Source organism: Arachis duranensis, chromosome 9 (genome assembly GCF_000817695.3).
Source record: "Arachis duranensis cultivar V14167 chromosome 9, aradu.V14167.gnm2.J7QH, whole genome shotgun sequence".
Lineage (NCBI taxonomy): Eukaryota > Viridiplantae > Streptophyta > Magnoliopsida > Fabales > Fabaceae > Arachis > Arachis duranensis.
Genome location: NC_029780.3, coordinates 1735119 through 1743376, shown reverse-complemented (window position 1 = coordinate 1743376; position 8258 = coordinate 1735119).

Here is an 8258-nt window from a genome sequence, read left to right as displayed (position 1 = left end):
TAGAATTTCGTTCATGGTACGGAACACCTGTGCTACAAACAGAGTTTGTTGAGCTGGAAAAGTCCGGGTGGACGATGTTCACCCGCAAAATGTTTCTCAGATTCCGGGATAGCCTGAAACAGTGTGTTCGCGTTAGAATATGTGAAATTAATGACACTGAGAACCCTCATGCATACACTCTCCAGAAGTATCGAAGGCCTGAGATGAATTGGAAGGTTTATAGGGACCCTGTCGCGAACAGATTTACTTGCACCTGCATGCGTATGGAGTCGTTTGGTCTTCCTTGTGTGCATATCCTTTCCGTGTGTGTTAGGCTTGACTTAGTGGAAATCCCTGAAAGCCTAGTGCTGCGCAGGTGGTCTAAGGCAGCCAAAATGGAGGTCCATAACCAATGTGTTGAGCAACACACTGCTGACCGAAGTGTGACCTATAGGACACGATTGGGTGCTTTCTCCCAGCTATGTAAGCGTTTAGGGCGCGTTGCTTGCATGAGTGATGAAGACTTCAAGCTTTACTTAAATAAGCTTCTGAGTGATGCTCTCTTCCTTGAAATAAAGAACGGCCTCAGACCATCAACGGATGATATCACAGCAGCACAAGATTGCGGGGTGAAGGACCCGATTCGTGTTAGAACAAAAGGCACGGGTCGGATGAGTCAAGCATGTGAGTCTGCCCCGAAAACCAAAAGAAAGTGCAGCACATGCGGGAAGCTAGGGCACCGGAGGACTAGATGCCCCAACGGAGGCGCACAACCATCATCAAGGAATGATAAATCACCTGCTGGGATAAATAAACGCAAGCGATCAAAGGTTACCACATTACTTATTCCTGCATGGACTTTTTACTATGACACGTTACCAATAAAACTAACTCTATAAATAGGTTCAATACTGATGCAATTTAATTCCTTTAACTAAATTAATACTATTCTGGAGCAGCAGTAGTTATTTCATTATTATGTGTCTCAATGTTTTTTATCTCCATTATTCAGAAAATAAGTCTGTGGGTATAGAAAATCAACATAGTAATTAATGCACGTAGGGGATTCTTGATGTGTTATTTTTTTGTTTACCATTGAGCTGTATGTTAACAAGTAATTAGTTTTGCAGGCATATGATATGGTAACGACGATGGGGAAGAAGCAGTCCTCGTCGTAATAAAATTAGAGTCAAAACTACCTTTCTGTGCTTTTCTTAAAGCAGAATGTTACCAAATTGTTATTGCTAAATACCGAATGCATATTCATTACTAAGCCACTGCATTGTTCATGCCTCAATACCATCCGTTATCATTTCGTTATGCTGGTGTTTACAGTTCTGTGGTTTGACGTTCTTGTCAATGCAACAGGCACCCGTCGTTGTCGCAGATAAAACGCAGCCTGAAAATCCATGTCAACCCGTAGGCTACATTTGGGACCATTTTTCGAATGGAGAAGTCTGACGACGCTCGACTGATATGTGAGCTGTTATTCCAACTATGGTGTAACGAAGAACATGTTATGCTGAAACTGCATTTTATTCTGAGAACTTATGTATGCATATGGGGATATTGTTAATCATAAACTGCTAACTCTAGTTTATATGTTATTTAACGGCCAGAATGTTTGACTCTGGCCTTACTCCCTTTTATTGGTAATAACCAATGCTGCCTTGTCCATTCGAATTATAAATTCCATTATCCACGGGATTATGCTGCTAAATTGGATTTTCCCTGCAATTATCCAATGATTTTGACCTTCTGCGGTCAGAATCGATGCATGAAGCTACTGATATTGCTAAGGTCTACCGTGAGTGTTTATTATACATGTGTAGTATAACAATTCATTTAAATGTAAGTTTTCCTATATTAAAATATTTTTCTTTCCGTAAATCATAAATAATCCTAAGCTTTAGTTTGATTGCCTTGCAAAATTGATAAATGTAATATTCAGAAATAATCAAGCCCCTTCAAACATATTTATAAAAAAATTTAACAATATTTTTGTCTTCATAATGACAAAAAAATCCTTTATCTTAGAGATCTTGAAGTTAAAGAATATTTTCATTACGCATACGTATAAAAATATTCCTTATATTTATTTTATATTATTAATTAAGTAATAAACAATTAATATTAAACAAAATATCTAGATTACATTGTTAGTTTCGTAATAAATAATTAATACTAAACAAAATTAGATTGCGTTATTAAGAAGTAAACTAATCTTGCTTGTATCCTAAATTTTGTTGATATAATTAAGATTGCTAATTATTCTGTGTTCTAAAAACGAACGCTTAAAAATTTTATAAACTTTTGCAAACAGGTTTTAGGTCCTATTACAATAAACAAATCCTCATTGGTGTCAACCAAGTTCTTTAAAAGTTATAAGTACAACTTCATTGTATGTCCAGACTCTTTTTGTGATTTTCACTTCATACCATGGTAATGCTGCACAGGTTCCTTACCAACAATTGGATATTAGTCTTATAGCATTTCCTAATTAACATGGCCCTTTTATCCATTTTCTTGTTCAATCACCAGGTATCATATGGAAAGTGGGTGCAGGTACTGCTATTAATTTTAAACTAGCAATAACTTCATTACTAAATATAATTAGTTATCGTTAACTTCAATTTTATGGAGCAAAAGAAGCCAAACATATATGCCATGAAGGCAAAGCAAAATGTCACAACCTGGGTACAAACTCGTTTTGGCCATATACCCCCTTTCAATGACAGTTGTCGTAACTTGGGGGGTGTGGATATTGTGCTCTAGTCTGTCGACAGGACCACTAGCATCCACACACAAAAGTGGCCATCATACACATATAAAAGCAGACATTGATATACTACACTAGATAATTAATAACATGACGACACCACTCAAAAGATTACTACTGGGAAAAACAGTTTCCAAGATTAAAATCATAGGGTTATCTTTAACAAAATGCTCCAGAGTTGCATCGTTTGGCCACATGTGGAAAGTGTTTCACTCCTTAAAGCGAATAAGCTTCTTCCACGCTGCGTCTGCCTTCGAGACCACTGTTGCCCTGATCTCGTTACAATCCAAAAGCACAATCTTCGTTGCTGTTTTCATCCTTAATTTGAGCCGGTTCATCTGCTTGTAACAAAGGGAGAAGGTAAAAATTCATCTACTCCTTAATAGAGACACATGTTAACATAAGGCGTCACATACCTGCCAAGGAAGGTTGGAAACTTTGAATTTTCCCTCTGTTTGAATCCAGTTCAAAATCCACAAACATGAATCGTTGCTGCAAAATCGGACAATTACATTTCGATCACATTTGCTTTCGGGTTTGTGAGGTGACACGTTAAGAAACAAAATTATTACCATTCAGGGTAACTTGGCACTCCATCGGGATACTTAATTGGTCCCCAAGTGGTTGGATCAGAACTAACATGGGAAAAGCTCAGCATGTTACATTCCAGTTTGAAAAACTGGCTAAGCACTAGTAGCTGCATCCAAGAAAAGCAGAATGGTCACAAGTAACGTGTGATAGTCGCATTCAGAACTGTAAAACTTGTGGCATATTGCATGGAGGTAAAATTTTGGTCAAATTCGATTACACTCACAATGGTTCGCATTTTGCGTTCCCTCCGCTCCGTGTGCTCGGGACCTCTCGTCACATCTAGAGAGTACACCCTTCCATGCTTAACGTCCACGACCATCAGATACCATGTGTATGTTGGCTCGCACACCGGGACCAAAACCTGTCAATAAAGAAAGATCAATCATAGGTTCTAAATTGAGTGAAAAACGTTAAAATGTGGAGTGTATGAGCACGTTAACAACATGTTCTAGACGACTAGTCACCGTCATCCATCTGTTCATGTATTTTCTTCTAATGACATCGAATGGCGTCATAGCAAGGACATCGTCGGCAAACACGGAAGGTGTGTACCAAACTCGAGGAGGCAGACACTGGCAGGCTCTCATGGACGCGCTCATAAGGATTATGTTCATAATCTGTTCAGGAAGGCAAAACAAATGTGTTAGCATTCCGATCTATTTTATTTTTCTTATATGGGAGGCACGGTTAGATGCAACTCATGTCAACATTGGGCATATAAACCGGCGATAAGGAGTGGAATCCTGCTCTTGGAACTTCCAATGTTGAGAACTTGAACAGAATTTTCCTGGTATGTATGAAACAATAATCACAATCATTACCAGGAATTTCTTCAAATAAATATACTACACATTCTAAATTTATGAATAACCAGAGTTTGTGCCTACAAATATTGATCATTTTTCCCATAAATGTAAGCGGCCATCTTGCATTCTTCAACTGTGAGGTCCATGTGAACGGTTGGCCTGAAAACCATTTGGAATCCCTGAGCCAAAACCAATTCAATGTTAGCTCTTCACTTGAAATATGGTACTAAGAAATTAAATGCGTGATAATTTATATACCAAGCATTTAGTGGTTCCAATCCTTACCAGAGGAATTAATAGCACGGGAGACTGCATTACATTCGCCATTCCATAAGGTTTGAATGCACTCCCATCCCCTAAAGACGAACCATTAACATTCGCCTCGCAATTCTGCGCAGGGGTTGCCATCTTCCTACTGTCCAGCTGTTCCTCCCCGGTCAAATCGTTAGAGTCAATTTTTTCCAATTTCGGAATTTTCAGTGGAATGCGGCATGTTTCCTGCACCGAGAACATGTCACACACTTTTGTTGTGCAATCAAGCGTAGACATGTTGGGTAGGTCCCTGAAAATTTGAACAGGCACACGTTTCATGCATTAGCAATTTATTTTAAACATTAACGACGGCTGATAGTGGAGCTATCAAGGATGTTACTTACTTTTTCACAAACACCGTCAACTGAGTCATGCGTCGTGGTCCCAGAGGTGGTACTCCTTTTAGCCACACCAGAGCACCAGTACTGCGCAAGGGTTCGCTTAGGCATGCCTGAACTGTTCGTGCCCTTAGTAGGCCGAGGAGTTGACAGTGACTCGTCTATGATGACGTCGTCGTCGATTCCGGGAGAGTTTGGGATGATTATATCTAGCGACGACATCACATTCGACGGGGCCAAACCCTTTCCTTTTTCCAAGCTTTTCTTTGTTTCTTCTAGGGATCCAACGTCGTTACTAACTGCTGCTCGACTTTGCCTTTGAGGTGGTATGTTGGTTTCAGCCAGGAGGTTACCAACAGAAGCCATTATCACGGCAGGTACGGATGAAATAGTGGCTGCTGCAGTTGGACTCCCCCCTTGGTTGGCCAGTGTTGACTGGATCTCAGTTACGGACTTACCTGTTTGGTACATGGGTCGCTCCAGTGCCGACATGCGTTCCTCCAAAGCCACTGTCCGAGCATCGATCTTCTGTGGACTCAGTCAACAAACCACAAAACACAAAAAAGTTTGAATATGACATTTCAATCCTAGTTATGAAGCTAACCGTCATGCTATGATGGGTCAAACTAGGGTTTGATAAGACAAGTTGACGTGGCTAAACATTGTCCATAGGTCAAACACTTGAAACAAAATTTTGTGCACGAAAATGGGATCACCGCATGTTCACCAACACAGGGCATGCCCTATAGTTATTGAGAAAGGTTCTCCCTTTGTTCCAAACCCAGGCACATTTCATGAGTATCTCTTCGTTGATAGTGTGAATAAATCTTTTTTTAAATTTTATTCTACATACGTACCTCGAGCAGTTTCACTGCAAAGAGAAGTAGTCCATCTTGTTGGGGCTTCGGCTCTTCCGTTAGGTTTTCCCCCTGACCAGCATTAGCGCTCTGTGCCCAAAATCGATATAACAAAAACATAATTAACCACCTAGCATTTCTAAACAACATTTAAGGGGAGACATCAATCGAGGAAAGCGTCATCCATACCACGTTCATCGTCAGCTCTAGATTAAGCGTCGAGGTTCCATCTGCGGCTGAGACGCTTTGGACCGTTGCCATATCTATCACGGGTACAACACTGGAAGAGAAGCTGTAGATTGTTAGTAAATGCCACATCCCGGTTAATAATGAAGAAAGATGATATTTTTACATCCCGATTCGGGCGAAGAACATGGTTGCTTCTGAATACCAACATCGGAGAAGCAATTTACAGTAAAGAAAATGCTACTTACACATCATTGTGGTCAGGATCGTTGGAGTCTTCTAGCTGATTCCCATAGTCGTCCATGCCAGCCATTTGCTGTTTGAGACTAATGTATGTCTTTCCTAATTGGTAGCTGTACCGGGGTTAGGCGTCTTTTAGCTTCTGTGTTTCTAACTTGGCTCAGCAAAGATTTGATTTTATAGAGATCCCTGGGGTTAAGCGTGGGAACGGAAAAATGATTGATGTGACCCTTTCAGGTAGACCCAGCTAGTTCCGTGCTACCAACCCCAATGCGATTGTGGAAATACTCCTTATTGTTTGTTCACGCTATACTCCTTGTATCCCTCTATGTTGTTAAGAAAACGAAAAGTCATGCCTTTCATAGGTTGGGATTTCCCACGTGTAGTTGACACACATATAAACCCTTGTTAGGACCATGGCTTCACCGAAGAGATTCCCTTGATGTTCGATACATTTAATAAGGAATGGAACTGAAACTAAAGCGCGATCTGATCTACATAAACCTTTATAACATGGAATAATATTCATGTAATTCCTATTAGAAGGGTTCACTATATCTATGAATAAACTTTTAACAGAATAATAAAATTGTTTTTCATCAATTATGAGAAGAATAATTTCCGATAGGAAAAGTATAGGGTACCAACATATTATCTGCCAACTTCTGCCAATTTTTATTTATATTTGTGTTTCATAGAAGTGTGTTCGTAGATGTGTCTAATAATTAATATTATAAAATACATATATAAAGAGACACATCCATAAAATATATCTATAAAGACACTTCTATTAAACATAGTTATAAAAAAGACATTTTTATTAGACACATCCACAAACAAACTCCCATGAAATACAATTATAAATAAGAGTTGGCAGAAGTTGGTAGATATGTTGTTGGTAACGTAAGGGAATCGTTCCCGAAATTATCATATCCCTTTGAAAGAAATTTGGAATACATTTAATGTTTTAAGCATTCGTTACAATGCGGCTTAATAAAATCACAAGTGGATAAAAATCAATACTTCTTGTTTGGGTACGATAATACATTTAAACCTGCCAATACAACTATAAAGTATAGGAAGAATTTCAGGTATGCCATGTACTTTTCTGGAAGTCTGAAATTCCAGTTGTGACTACCGTTGAGATATAATATTACAAAAAATGTAAAGTTCAGATTTGTTGATAAAATATACTATAGACATAAAGATTTAGAATGCTTGTAGACCATACAACCGTTTCTTTCTTTATCAAGTTTTTTTTATGTTGAAATTCTCAATATGCCCTCCACTCCTCCTGCAAGTTTGAAAAGCCACCCCAACCATATGGTTTCGGCTGAAGTGTAGTCGTGTTAGGAGTTTTTTGTTTATTCTATTTTTTGTTTTTTTTTAATGTGTCTCATGTTAATATTTAATCATGTTGTTCATATACCAAAAATTAGATATTGGGTAGAAAAATTATGTATTTAGTATTTGATAAAAAAATATTGTTATATTATTATAAATAGTTGTTAATTAGATGAATACTAATATTTTTAGATCAAAAACACATATTAATCAAAGATACTACAAAAGAAAAAAAATATAAAAAATCCAAGATATATTTTCAAATGAAAAATTTATATACAAAAGTAAAAAAAATAGTACAAAACTCAAACAAGTTAATATTATAAAACATTTAATTTCTAAAAAACATATGAGAAAAAGAACAAATAAACAACTTTAATAGAAAGAAAAAAAACCAAATACCACATAAGAAAATTAATAAATCTGTTAACTACAAATAATATAAAATAAAAAGAAAAAATTAAAATGTAATTTTATACTATTACAATATCAAACACCTATAACTTTTTTTTAAATACATAATTTTATGACTGGATCGATATTTAAGAAAAGTTTTATGTAATATTATTTTAGTTTTCTAATAAATTTTAATTATCAAATCATTCTTTAAACTTTTATTTTGTTAAAAAAATTAATTTTTATATTAAGTTATTTGTTCTCTATAGATATTCAAATTTTTATTAAATGGGATAAAATATATTTTTGGATATTTAGATTAAAAAGATTAAACTAAAAAAATTAAACTAATAGCTAAATAATGATAAAAAATAATAAATTTTGATAGTTTTTTAACATTTTTTTAAATAATAATGAAGGTTGATTTATC